This window comes from Lygodium microphyllum, chromosome 21 (genome assembly GCF_053477565.2).
Source record: "Lygodium microphyllum isolate KBCC chromosome 21, Lygodium_microphyllum_v1.1.10, whole genome shotgun sequence".
NCBI classification, from domain to species: Eukaryota; Viridiplantae; Streptophyta; class Polypodiopsida; order Schizaeales; family Lygodiaceae; genus Lygodium; species Lygodium microphyllum.
This window is the reverse complement of record NC_141155.1, coordinates 132,168,137-132,183,280: the sequence shown is the minus strand read 5'-3', so window position 1 is coordinate 132,183,280 and position 15,144 is coordinate 132,168,137. Positions and strand designations below refer to the sequence as shown.

Here is a 15,144-nt window from a genome sequence, read left to right as displayed (position 1 = left end):
AGTAAAACATACATACCATATAATTACAACGTACACTCTCTTGAGCACAAATTAAATATTCTAATGCATGCAATCTCTTAGGCAAAGTCTCCTTTGTGCTAGCAAACATTTTTCAACATAATAATCTCTTAGTTAGTATCCCACTTTGATCAATAGGACTCTCTAGAAACATTGTACTCTCCTCCAAGCAAGAACGTCTCTCATGGGTGGTCTAAGGGTCCATTGAGAGGAGACACTCATAGTTGATGCTCGAGTGATGATGATTTGAATACACCAAACGTAAGGATGTAGGATATGGTGAGAGAGAGAGAGGGAGGGGGGAGTGGGTGGGGTGAAAGCATGCACGTTTGCAAATCACTCTATGCGTTCCATGTAGGATAAGAGGTGGATTTGTAGATTCATGAATTTTAGTATAGATTGTATCAATTAATCCTACACTAGCGTTCCTTGCGTGCTTCACATGCACGGAAAGCAAGGTGTGAGGGAAACAACTTCGCTTCCCTATCACACGGCATTGTCTCCCCTCACTTTTTCCACCACACATTGTGTTTCACTTTCCTCAACTTCACTCTCCTCACCATACATTGTATTGCCTTGGCATAAGAGCAAGGTAATAGGTGCCTAGGTCTTTCTCTCTCTCTTTTTTTCGTGAAGATAATTGAATTAAGTAGTAAATATTTACATCAAACCATCAAGTCAACATTCTCTTTGTATCTCTTACTTTCTATAACATCAGACCATCAAGTCAGCATACTCTCTCTCACATTCTCTCTTTGTCTAATATTTACATGAGGCCTACAAGTTCTCAGAACAACCAGAACAACCTATTGTAAAATATTACACGGCGCAGCGAACAGAATCTGAGAAAGAGATAGAGAGTACACAACAGATAAGAGGAGAATCAGTAAAATTCTTTAACTCCAAACAACTGATACAAAGATGGCTCTGTCCACCCGTGCGCTTCCACTAAATGAAGCTTAGATGGCGATCTAGACAGAAGATAGGTGAAGAGCTTAAGGCTAGCTGGAACAACAACTCTGACTGGGTGAAAGATGAGTATGAGATGGCTACGAAGGGGTTTAGCTTTTATAGCCCGCGAAGGTCGTTAGGTCGGCCTATTGACCGACCTACCATATGAGCCTCCACTAGTCGGCCAGGGAATATTCCAGGGAATATTCCCTTTACCATCGGGCCGGGGGCGCTGCCCCCGGACCCCCGCCAGGGGGGCCGCTGGCCCCCCTGGGACCCCCCAGCCAGGGGCCGCTTCCGCAGCCCCCGAACCCCACAATAGGGGCCCCTTTTAACTCCCTTACCACGCAACTCAATGCAATGTGCCTCGAGTTGCTACCAGCTTAACCACTCTGTCTAACCCAAAGATTAGACCCACAATGGTCACCTTTTTGCCATCCGGTCACATAGACCTCATCTGATATACAAGTCAGGACTCCACCAATGTCCGGGCTCACACTTGGCTTCTCCTCATAATGGGGGCCTTACAACTTTGAGCACCATGGATCATTGGTAGTACCTAATGAGGGTGGGGCATTGATCATATCTAACACCTATTGCATGAACATCACTAATAAATCACATAGAAGGAACACTTGGAGTAGAGCAAACAATTGCCAACCAAGGAGCAACAATATCCGGAAGAACCAAGTTAGTTGGCATCATAGAAGAGATTTTCCATAACACTAATCCACGCACACGGGCCACATGCCCGTGGATGCCCGATGCTGAATAAAAAATAAAGGCATTGCGAGTACGCCATATATGCCATAGGGTTGTCCATCTAAGGAAATGGAATAGGCAAGAACAATCTGAACGCAAAAAGGGCATAGAGGACATGTTTCCCATAATCCACGAACGAACTGGTATGCGATATTGAGTTACCGAGGACCACACACGGGAAATGAAATTCTAGATCTGTCGCGCAACAGGGCAAGAGACAAAGAGGTGAAGCAATGTCTCATCACATGTAGTACAGAAAACATAGTGACTTGCAGAGATCTTTCGAGCACGGAGCACCTCTCCTGTTGGAAGACCCCCAATGAGCAGCCTCCACACGAACACTTTACCCTGATATAGAACCGTAGACTTCCAAAGCTGGATAAATCGTTCCCGCCATTTCTTTTTGCTATCCCTAAGATGGCATAACTTATTAACTTTCCTCGTGCTCCATCTCTTAGCTTCCACCATCTGATGATATATTTGATTAGCTGACCTTTTCTCAAAATCATCAGGAAGCATAAACATCCAATCACGCCATGGATCCATTGGCTGTAATGCAAGCAAAGAAGAGAGCCTTTGAAGACTGTCCTGTATGGACCACCAAATGTCCCTGTATCCAGGAGGCACCCTAAAGTATTGACGAATACACCTAAAAGAATAAAGACGGGGCTCCCAGAGAATAACACCATCACGGATAGTCTTCAACCCCAACCTAGCCATCCGATTGAACTTGTCTCGCTACAAATCCTATTGTGGCCAATCCAACAACCTTGAAGAAGCCACTATTTCTCCTTGTAGTGAATTTTCCTCCTTACGAGTACTCGAAGGACATCAAACTGCAAAATGAAGCATCTCTTGCCAAGATGTAATCAAATGAGAAAGGAGAGAAGATTGGGACACCTTTATATGCCTCGTAGAATTAAGGGCATGCCACCAAGAAGCATGAATAATGGTGCTGCCATGAGAGATGCAAGTCTTTTCTATGAAGAATTTGGCAATATCTCACCAGGGATGAAATTGAACACAAAGACTCTGCAAAAGGGATAGCCTCAAAGCGGCCATATGCAAGTTAACATCCAACAAAGCTACACCCCCCATCCTTTTCGGAGTGGTCACATGCTGCCATGAGATCCATACCTACCTCAAGCGATTGCCTTTCTTTTTCCACTGCATAAATCTAATATGCTGGACCAAATCCAGAAGGGACTTCTTAGTCCAAGGAAGCAATGGTAGAAAGAACGAAATCATATTGATCATAATACATTGAGTCACTTTTAGTCTAACATGTAGAGGCCAACTTTGAGATTTCCAGTACATGAATCTATCATGAATTCGGGATGCCATCCAATCTAGCAAGGCATGCGGAGCAACCTCCACACCAATAGGATATCCCAAGTGTGTGTTATATTGCCCCTTGGGATCGCAATTCCATTCCAGCCCAAGGCCTGCAAATCATTCTCCGTACAAGAGAGAAGGGTGGATTTCTGAGCATTAATGTGCAGGTCCGATGCCAAACCAAAAAGATTCCAGGCCACCGTTGCCCGATTAACATTAATATGATCCGCCTTAAGGAACATAAAAGAATCATCTGCCAAAGTTTGGCCCACAAGCTGGTCACCACCGGGAAGAATTAAGCCAACAATCTCTCCTTCAGCTGCCAACTTATCCACTAATGAGAGCATCGGGTGAGTTACCAAAGCAAACAGCAAAGGGCTGAGAGGACAGCCTTGCCGAAGAGACCCAGACAAGGCAATTTCCTCTATAATCCCTCCATTAAGAGCAATACGAGCCACATCACCCTAACTGATGGTATCAACTAGAGAAATCATGCAGGGCCCAAATCCCATTGTAGACATTAATTGCCGCAAAAATGACCAGCTAACATGATCAAATGCCTTCTCAATATCCAGCTGAAGCATAACAACTTCCTGGCTAGAAGCTTTGGCATAATCAATTCCTAGCTGAACATTCAAAATGTTGTGCATTATATTCCAACCTTTAATGAAACCGTATTGACGTGGATGAATGAGGTGCGGAAATACTTTCTACAATCTGTTGGCAATAATTTTGGAGAAGATTTTATCTAACGATCCCATAACTGAAATGGGTCTCCACTGTTTCAAAGAGGTCGGAGAGGGAACCTTCGGCAACAACCTAATGACAGTAATCTTCCAATCTGAAGGCATTATACCAGAGTTCCACACCTGCTGACACAGGCGAGTTAATGGGTCCTTAAGCGGTTGCACATTGGCTGAAAACAGCTCATTAGGAAGTCCATCCCAACCTGGACTTTTCCTTCGAGGCAAGTGAGACAGCACTTCTTCCACTTCATCTTCAGAAATATCAGCCTCCATTAAAGGCACCCATTCTAGTTTGACCTGATTACTAACCAAGTCACAAATGTGTGTTCGAGCAGAGAGAACATCTTCGGAAAGAATCTCATGTTGACCCAACAAGGCCCTATAAAAGTCAACAGTCATCCGAATAATGGAGGTAGGATCAGTTACCATATCACCTTGCCCATCCTTTAAGCACACAATATTTTCCCGGGAATATTTTTGATGAAGCCGAGCAAAAAATTGATGAGTTTGACAGTTGTTATCATGTAAAGCTTCGGCTCTACCCAACAGTTTGTATTTTGCATATTCCTCTTTCTAAAGAGATTGGACCCTGCCTTTCAGCCATTCAATGCATGCGAGGAAGTCATCCATGGAATCCCCGGTTTGACACAAAGACAAGGAATGAGCTAATAAAGACTGAGCATATTACAATTCCGCTCGAAATGAAGAAGCATTCCGAATACCATATTGTCAGGATAATGCTTGCATACTATCTCTAAAAACCCCCCATGCTTCCATCTTGTAGATAGGACCTTCAAGCTAAAAGAAGCTCTCAGTTTTTGCGAGGACATCGTGTCGTGGCGGTCAACAAGTGCCCACTAGGCGGTGAGGAGAGAAGTGTGGTGCCTTGAATACGTGTCTCATTGGTGGCAAGATCGTGTTCGAGATCCATGGTTCTGCATGCTAACGGTGAACCTCGTCGCGTGAATATTATGCGGCTTGTATCGATACGGATGGACTGAAACCGATGGAACGATGTGATTGAGGTGTGCCTTCGTCGGCGAGGCTTGTTCCCGGTGGGGTTGAGTGCACCTCATGACGGGCTCTTGTTGACGCAAAACGATGGAATGCATGAGCGTCTCCATCGTCTTTCGACTCAACAGGAGCTTGGAATGTGGCAGACAAGACAACGCAGAGCAGGCCTCGTGCGTGGTGGTGGCAATCGCCAATGCACGTGATTGTGTGCAGCTTGGTCCATGGTGGGAAACGAAAGCATACCCTCCTCCCATCCCCATTTGTCATTTTCTTTTTCTCTCCGTATGCTCTCGAGCCTTCGTGCTCCTCCTCTCTTTCTCTTTACATCAAGAACAACACATTGGTGATAAGGTCGTGCCTTTCTGCCCCGCAGGCATACTTGATGTGGAGTCGGAACGCACAGCAGTGGTGCTGCTCATGTAACGAAAGATAGCTACCTGGTTGATTCTACCAGTAGTCATATGCTTGTCTCAAAGATTAAGCCATGCATGTGTAAGTATAAACTCTCTTGTACTGTGAAACTGCGAATGGCTCATTAAATCAGTTATAGTTTCTTTGACGGTACCTTGCTACTCGGATAACCGTAGTAATTCTAAAGCTAATACGTGCACCAACTCCTGACTTCTGAAAGGGACGCATTTATTAGATAAAGGCCAATGCGGGCTTGCCCAGTAACGCGGTGAATCATGATAGCTTCATGAATCGCACGGCCTCAGTGCCGGCGATGCTTCATTCAAATTTCTGCCCTATCAACTTTCGATGGTAGGATAAAGACCTACCATGGTGGTGACAAGTGACAGAGAATCAGGGTTTGATTCCGGAGAGGGAGCCTGAGAAACAGCTACCACATCCAAGGAAGGCAGGAGGCGCGCAAATTACCCAATCCCGACACGGGGAGGTAGTGACAATAAGTAACAATACTGGGCTTTACAAGTCTGGTAATTGGAAGGAGTACAATCTAAATCCCTTAACAAGGATCCTTTGGAGGGCAAGTCTGGTGCCAGCAGCCGCGGTAATTCCAGCTCCAACAGCGTATATTTAAGTTGTTGCAGTTGAAAAACTCGTAGTTGGATCTCGAGACGGGGCGTGTGGTCCGCCTACTTTGGTGTGCATTGATCGCCTTGCCCTTTTTGTTGGAATTAGCTGGGACGTGCATTCGGCGATGTTACTTTGAAAACATTAGAGTCCTCAAAGCAAGCCTATGCTCTGAATACATTAGCATAGAATAACACAATAGGACTCTGGCCTTATTGTGTTGGTCTTCGCTACTGGAGTAATGATTAATAGGGACAGTTGGGGGCATTTATATTTCATTGTCAGAAGTGAAATTCTTGGATTTATGAAAGAGGACTACTGCGAAAGCATTTGCCAAGGACGTTTTCATTAATCAAGAACGAAAGTTGGGGGCTCGAAGACGATCAAATACCATCCTAAACGATGCCGACTAGGGATTGACGGATGTTATTTTGATGATTTCACCAATACCTTATGAGAAATTTAAGTTTTTGGGTTTCGGGGAGAGTATGGTCGCAAGGCTGAAACTTAAAAGGAAATGACGGAAGGGCACCACCAGGAGTGGAGCCTGCGGCTTAATTTGACTTAACACGGGGAAACTTACCAAGTCCAGACATAGTAAGGATTGACAAATTGAGAGCTCTTTCTTGATTCTATGGGTGGTGGTGCATGGCCGTTCTTAGTTGGTGGAGTGATTTGTTTGGTTAATTCCGTTAACGAACGAGATCTCAGCCAACTAACTAGCTACACGAAGGATCCTCTTTGTAGCCAACTTCTTAGAGGGACTATGGCCATCTAGGCCATGGAGGTTTGAGGCAATAACAGGTCTGTGATGCCCTTAGATGTTTTGGGCCGCACGCGCGCTATATTGATGAATTCAATGAGTTTACCACTTGGGCCGAGAGGTCTGGGTAATCTTTTGAAATTTCATCGTGATAGGGATAGATCATTGCAATTATTGATCTTCAACAAGGAATTCCTAGTAAGCGCGAGTCATCAGCTTGCGTTGACTACGTCCCTGCCCTTTGTACACACCGCCGTCGCTCCTACCGATTGAATGGTCTGGTAAAGTTTGCAGCGACACTAGTGGTTCGCCACCGGTGACGTTGTGGGAAGTTCATTAAGCCTTATCATTTAGAGGAAGGAGAAGTTGTAACAAGGTTTTCGTAGGTAAACCTGCGGAAGGATCATTGACACACATCTGTGAGAACAATGCAAACCGTGGAATGTCCGTGAGGGATCGCGCTCGAAGGCGCAATCAGCATCGTCTCTCCTTCGTCAGAGTTGGGTGACAGTGGGGAAGGCTATGCTTCGAAGTCGTCCCGCGACCGTGCGGGTGGAGGAGGAAGGAGGGACGCCTTCGACCTCTCTCCCTTGCTCGGGGTGATCCCCCTCCGTTGTGTCCGTTTGGGCATGCTGCCGCCTTGATAAACCCTTTGCCCCTCCTCGCACATGGGGGTGGCAAGAGGAACTTAATAAACCTTGTCTTGTCCGAGATTTCTCCCCTCGGGATGATTGAAAAACAAATGCAACAATGCTAAGCAATGGATATCTTGGCTCTTGCAACGATGAAGAACGCAGCGAAATGCGATACGTAGTGTGAATTGCAGAATTCCGCGAATCATTGAGTCTTTGAACGCAACTTGCGCTCGCCGCTTGTCCAAGGGCATGCTTGCTTGAGCATCCCTAACTCCCCTACACTCTCTCCCCTTTGGGGGAGGGTGGAATTGGTCATCTGCGCTCCGACGTGATGCCGTGGGCGTTGAACACCTTCCAAAAACTGATTTTGCTACAGAAAAGATTGATTAAAGCGAAGAGGCAACTAGGCTACGAGAGTCTTAAATGCACGAATAGATCTCTGACTCATTTCCATGACCAAAGGGTAATGATCTGACAAAACATGTTGTCTTTCCACCCACATATCAATGACTGCAAGAAGAAAATAGTCACTTTGGCAGATGTAAATCCTATCCAATCTGGCCCAAGTATTCGGATGCTGAATAGAAGAATAAGTATATCCGGCTTGTGAAGGATACATCTAGGACCACATGTCCTGTTTCAAAGATGCTGCTGCAAGAGCATCCCAAGTTTGTCGCTCAAGACCATCCATAATCAAATGCGGAGAGGTCACCTGATCCACAAAAACACAGGCATTAAAATCACCCATGACAAAGCCTTGACGAGCCATGGTAAGGTAGTGCAGGTCATCCCAAAGCTGACGACGTTCCCTTGCATTAGAAGCATCATACACGCCTACAATCCACAAAAACTCTCCCTCATAAATTATTTCAAGAATCAAAAATCGGCCATGAGGATCCTAAGAGACCAACGATGGTTGTAGGGAGGATTTGACAGCCAACATAACTCCCGATCTTTGCGGAGATCGATCACTAAAGAAAACTGCATAATCCTTATATACATAAGAACATCCAGCCAAAGCGTGTTGTTTATGCTCCACAGCACAGAAAACATCCCATTTTCAAGCTACCACCACTTTCCACAATCGATACTGCTTGCTTCCCAAAGAAATACCTTTCACATTCCACAGAGCAATTTTCATGATCAATCACAAATAAGAAAAACTACTGAGCCACTGCTTTCCCTTGTCCGTTCACATCAATAGCCTTGGCAGCCTCGAATCTCTCCATTTCACCTCGAATAACATCAACAAGATCTGCCCTCTACAAACCCGTTGTGAAAGCACGGGAAGCGAACAGTTGTTGCTGGGAGTGGAAAACATCCCGAGGAGGCACAAGCCTCCCATGTGCATCGAAGCGCAAAACAGAATCAGAAGGCCTTTTATCTTCTACTGGCGGAGCATGTGAAGATTGAGATTTCATATAGAACCCCCTATCTCTACGTTGAAAGGTTTGAGTGATTGGGGGTGGCAGAGGATGGGCAGGAGTGGAGCGAGAATCCTATCTGGCATTACAACAAACCATAGTAACCCACGAATCCTCCTGAAGAGACAAATTCAGAAACTTGCAAGCGAAGCACGCTCCCCAACCACCGTGGGAAACATCCTTCCTGCCTTCATTACGACCATGTTGGGAAAGCTACTCAGGATCAACTATAGGCTTTTGAATCGTTTGTTGAGGGAGGTGGTCTTGCATTTCCATATCTGGATCCATAGGGCATTGCCCTACCTCCATATTTTTGTCGCATTCCAAAATGAAATGGCACCTCATACACCCCCATTTTACCTCATACACCAACATTTGTAACCTTGGAAGCTCGAAATGAATCTTTGTCAGGCGAGGTCTCTCTCTCTCTCTCTCTCTCCCCCCCCCTTGTTCTTCACCCAATTTGTATTCTTTTATTGTAACTTAGAACCCTAAATTCTCTCTCTCCACTTTCTTTTTTATTTTCATTGTTCATAAAACACTGAGAATGAGCGCAAAACATTTTTCGGATCCACAGTGGCTTCCAGAACATCTTTAGTTTTAGAGTCTGAAAACACTTCATGATTATGTTGAACATAATCACCAAGCAGAGTGTTGGCAAACTCCAACAAATGCTCCCAGTCAACATCCTGAGAATCCACAGAATCAGAAGCCACTTAAGCATAAGAACGTTCCCGATGATCCTGATGATCCATTGTATCTTCCGAAGTATGCTTGGTGCGTTTGCCCGCAGGCTGGAAGTCAGGACCAGGTGGCATCTCCTCAGTGCAAGGAACCATATCCTCTGGTTCCTCTCTTTCAAAATCCGGACCAAGGATTGCCATCGTTTGGTCAATAAAATCCATGTCCAAACCAGCCATGTTGTATCACCACTTTAACAGCTCTCTCTCTCTCTTACAGCATCTGGAGGAGCACATCACGTCACTTGATCCATGCGCACCCCTTGATACACTGACCACTGATATCACACGCATTCTGCATGATTCTGCTACACTCAGTTTTCCACATCACACATACACGCACCCCCCTCGAACCGGTACCATGCCACAGAACAGGTGGTATGATGATGAGTGCAGAGACGCATGCACGGCTTGACCCGCCATAAAAAGCGGGAATGGGAGGAGGAGAGATATTGGGATATATACCACCTTCTTATGAGCAGAGATTGTGCAGAGGCATGGAGGCAGATCAAAGGACCATGCTCACCTACACCGATACATGACCCTGCAGTATGGCATGGATACGCACAGAGTTTATATCATGTACCCGCACAGCCGCTGATACCCACACCATGTACACCGAGACCGGGTATTTCATCCTTTTTCACCACTAGTATGGTGAAACATGCTATCTCATGGTTACAGTATGGCCGCGCTCGAGACCAGTTTGATCTTCAGGCAGAGCATATTATATATGGAAGAGACACATTGGCTCCACTCATTGCTCACCTCTTCAACCGTGCATTGTCTGAGGGGTTCCCTGACTCGTCGATAGAGCACACCATTGTACCTATCCACAAGTCAGGGGATCCTATGGATCCTAACACATATAGGACCATCATGATTGGGCCAGTTTTGGCCAAACTTTATGGCACGGTGATGGAGGAGGAGCTCAGCACGCTGGCAGAGAGAGAGTGCATGTGCACACCCGGACAGGCAGGGTTCAGACGGGCATTTTCTACCACAGACCACATCTTCACTCTCCGTTGTCTGATCGACCAGACACGAGTGAAGAAACAGAGATTGTATTGTTGCTTTGTGGATTTCCGCAAAGCCTTTGACATAGTTCTGAGAGAGAGGCTTTTCAGACGCCTACTTGATCTGGGGATGGACGATGACATGATGTGGGGTATTTATGCACTATATGAGCGGGTTACTGGCAGAGTCAGATGTCCGGGAGGTATATCAGATCCCCTTGTGAGCACCATTGGTGTGAAACAAGGATGCCCACTCTCACCGACTCTATTTGGGCTATACGTTGATGAGATAGCAGAGTTTATTCAACAGCGAGCCGGTGGAGGTATAGATCTCAGTGGAGCCACAATTCATATCTTACTATATGCAGATGACATTGTGTTGGTCTCAGATTCAGCTCAGGGATTATAGCAGCATTTATTAGCATTGGATGATTTTTGCATACAGAGAGGCATGACAGTGAACCTTGGTAAAACGAAGGTTCTTATATTCCATACATAAGCTTAGATATGCAGACAGAGTATTTTCATGGCAGCAGGAGAGAGTATTGAGGTCAGTGGATGATATGTATATTTGGGAGTCACCTTTACAGCAGCTTCAGGGATTTTCTCGATGACACAGGCAGCTCGTGACCGCCTCACTAGAGGATACTCAGCATTGGCTCTTATGGAGCGACAGTGTCATCAGGCACATTTCCAGGAGCCCCGCACCAAGGGGTGGCTCTTTGATACTCTAGTCACTCCAGCACTGATGTATGGAGCAGCTATATGGGGGCCAGGCCTTGCCGATTATGTATGGACATTGATGGAGAGACCTCAGGTGATCATGATATCTAAATTGATTCGCAGCAAGGCCTCAGTCCCACATGACATTGTGCGAGCAGAGCTTGCCACACCGCCTATGCTAGTCGAGGCATTATTTCAGACTGTCTGCTTCCTACACAGATTTCAGGATATGGACAGAGATCGCATTGCATACAGAGCATATATGGCATCTCAGGAGATGGCTCGAGCGGGGGATACCACATCATGGTATGCACAGACTAGAGCTTGGTTTGACAGACATGGGCTAGACATTGATAGACTCCCACCTCTTCTATATGATACTCAGGATCCCACTTACACCCTCTCTCTCTCTGAGAGGAACAGAGTCATCAGACAGGAGATATGGCATATTTATATACAGAGGACATGGGTCAGCCCTGCACAGCCACTGCCATCGAAGATGGCACATTATTATACACAGTTCTTGAGCATATCAGAGCAGGGATTCATAGAGATTCCGAGATATATGCAGATCTATATGCCACATCGATTGAGAGTTCTTATTGGACAGCTCAGGGCATTATCACATCAGCTTATGATTGAGAGTGGCAGAGCCAGTGGCATCCCACGGGAGGAGAGGATATGCCCCCTTTGCAGATCAGAGGTGGAGAGTGAGGAGCATTTTGTTCTTAGATGCCCGGCATACTCAGAGTTGAGATCTAGATACACATTGAGCAGCTCACTTCAAGGATGTATGACTGATATGGATCAGAGATCATTTGGCCGTTTTCTGGGAGAGGCATGGCACATTAGAGAGCAGAGCACACAGCGGGTCCCAGTCAGAGAGGGGCCCACCCAGACGACTATTACACAGTTCTTTCAGACAGACAGAGTGAGAGCTACTGTACCAGCCTCTAGCCAGACCTCCGGGCTCACACTACAGCAGGCTGAGGACCAGCGTACCCGACGCCGCACGAGGATCCGTGGGTTTCGGACCCCACAGCCACACCGACAGGAGATCCGGAGGATTCTTGATCTACATTGACAGCAGACTGAGGTCCGACGACACTCGACACATTGGATCTCAGATCTCCAGTTTGCTCTTTCTCCACCGCCGATGTACCACATCCTGCATCCAGGAGGGATCACCTGCTATTAGCGACTTCGACGACTGCTACTACATCCCAGGATAGTATATCTCCCTGCATCTGTTACATATACACATCGCACCACTTTATCACAGCCGACAGTCGTTCCCCTATCACAACCGACATTTGTTCCCCTCTTGTAGCCATTATCTGGAGTACCAGAGCTACATACGCACATACACATACACGACACTTATCACACTCACAGCACCGTATTTTCAGTTTCCAGTTTTTTAGCTTTTCATTCAGCACTTTTATTTTGGATAGCTGGACCTCATTAGTTGTATCACAGTTTGTCTCATAGGCCAGTTTTGGTCTTTAGAAGATGTTAATATAACTTTCTTTCTTTCTTTCTTTCTCTCTAGTCTCTCTCTCTCTCCCTTTTTTCGTAAACCCTCTCTCTCTCTCTCTCTCTCTCTCTCTCTCTGTATAGAGGCGGGTCTGCTTTCTTTGTCTGTGCGTAGGGGCAAATTGCACATGCAACAGCAGAATGTACTGTCTACAGTCTCTGCTCGTCAATAATCTGCTGCTTCCTCGGCACAAATCTGTCCTTTTAAAATGTCTGTCTGTCTGTCCCTGTTTACTGTCGTTTCCCGGCCTGTGCAGGGACGTATTCTGCAAGCACATCCTTTGATCTTGGCCATTCTGCGAGACTCTGGTCAGGGCTTCCACGTTGCAGCGCAGCACAATTACAGGTAGGCAGTATGCAGGTCACGTTGGCGGGCCAGGCAGGCAGTGTGCAGGTCACGATGGCAGGCGCTAGGGGCCAGCGCATGCGACAGTTACCTCGATTCCCTCTCTCTCTCTCGCTCTGGCTCTCTGTCACTTTTGCTGCCTGAGTCATGCGCACAGGGGCCGCACACAGCTGCGCAGGCCTGTGAACGTGATGCTGCGCGAGAAGGCAGGGGCGCGAGGCTGGGATCAAGTCGCTGTGCAGGGAGGGTCACGCAGGGTTGCCATCGCCATGGTCACGCGTGTCTCTCTCTCTCTCTCTCTCTCTCTCTGCCTCTGCGCGTTGACACAGAGCAGGATTGTGCAGGTGTTCAGGCCTCGACAGAGTCAATGCAAAGGGTCAAGTTGCCATCGCTCGATCATCTCCTCTCTCTCTCTCTCTCTCTTTTTTCGTAAAAGGTAATTGTATTAATTACGAAAAAAGGTACAAGTTTGCATGATTACAAGATACACGATGGCTCTACCCCATCATGTGTACACACTGACTCTCTACAAGAACCAGACAACCAAAGAGTTACAAAGTCATGGCAAAGACACACAGGAAATTGCCATATGCCAGGGACGTAAGTCCTCCTGAGGGAGCATGTCAAAGTGCCGAAGAAGATCTATCTGCCAATACAAGAGACTTTTAAGCCACGCAATATGCCGCTGAACATTAAAGGCGGAATCAAAAAGAAAAGCATTCCGAATGGTCCAGCTATGCCAACAGCCCCAATATCGAAAAAAGTGAAACAAAATCTTCATATGAGGCTGTGTCGGTGTGGGATATTTGGGCCGCGCAAAAACCCAATCAAACGGGCGTAGCGAGAAGCCAACCACCGCTCGCCAGACGGCCGACAAGAATGACCAAATTTTCTGAGAGATGGGGCAAGAAATAAAACGATGACGGGCAGATTCCACAGTGGTGGTGCAAAAGAAACAGTTGCCGTTGGAGATTCGACGCTTGGAAAGGGCTGAAGCAAGCGGAAGACCACCAATTATCACCCTCCAAAGAAAGACCTTATATTTGAACGGTGTCTTGTTCAACCAGCCCTTCATTACCGTTACCCTCCACCATGACCTAGATTTATGCAATCCCCATAGAGTATTAGCTTTAGTAACCAGCCATTGATGATCTTTAATCAGAAGATGATACATCTGGTTAGCTGAAGCCTTTTCTAAATTGAGCCGGCCTGCAAAGTCCCAGTCCTGCCAGGGACGATCCGTAGCAAGGGCAGGAAAGGGTTGTCTGCTCTGGAGCACCATCAAAAGCTATTCCCATAAATACCTGTATCCACGCGGGATCTTGAAAAGCCTTCTGGCTGTATGAAACGATATCAACACATTGCGACTGGCAAGGGTGGCATCCGCTACCGAAGTTAAGCCCAAACGTGCCATGCGGTTGAATTTTGGTCGAAGCTCATGTTTACCTTCCCACGAAATTAACCGCGAGACTGCCAACAGTTCCAATTAAAAAGAATTAGTAGCTAAGAGATCCTCCGCTGGATGCCACTGCACCTTCCGGAGGACCTGTCTCCGTGAACACACCAAATGGGCAAGCAGAGATGAAGAAGAACTGGAGAAGCGAGAATCCGCATTAAGAACATGCCACCAAGAACCCCGGATTTGAGTGTTACCATGCAGAAGCCCGTGATCCTCAATAAAATAACGGGCTATAATGACCCATGGATGATGATCCGAGCATATGGCGCGAAAAAGAGACCAACGGAGCGCCAGCATATGAGTTTGGGCATCTAAAATAGCCCCTCCACCCATGCGTTTGGGGGTGCACGCATGCGACCAAGAAATCCAGGAAATGCCTGCATGCAAAGAATCCTTCTTCCATAACATGAAACGAATAGACTGAGTAAGAGCATTCAGTGTAGTAGTAGTCCAGGGCAGCAATGGCAAGAAATATGTGAGCATTGGCAACATAATTGTCTGGGCTACTTTGAGGTGAACAGGGAAGGGCCAGGCCTGAGACTTCCAATACATAAACTTAGCCGCCAGTGTCTGTGAAATCCACTGTAGTAGCTGCTTTGGGGGAACATCAACACCCAAAGGGTACCCAAGATGCCTGACAA

General features: G+C 46.6%; 1 protein-coding gene and 2 non-coding genes across 9 annotated transcripts in view; 2 read left to right on the top strand and 1 right to left on the bottom strand.

The window, feature by feature from the left end:
• Nucleotides 1-15,144, bottom strand: part of ATXR2 (histone-lysine N-methyltransferase ATXR2) — a 247,580-nt gene that overhangs the window by 65,003 nt on the left and 167,433 nt on the right. The window lies entirely within an intron of this gene.
• Nucleotides 5,261-7,033, top strand: LOC148018566 (18S ribosomal RNA). Its single transcript, XR_015687818.1, has one exon. It is a non-coding gene; the product is annotated as an 18S ribosomal RNA (ribosomal RNA).
• On the top strand, nucleotides 7,374-7,526 carry LOC148018565 (5.8S ribosomal RNA). Its single transcript, XR_015687799.1, has one exon. It is a non-coding gene; the product is annotated as a 5.8S ribosomal RNA (ribosomal RNA).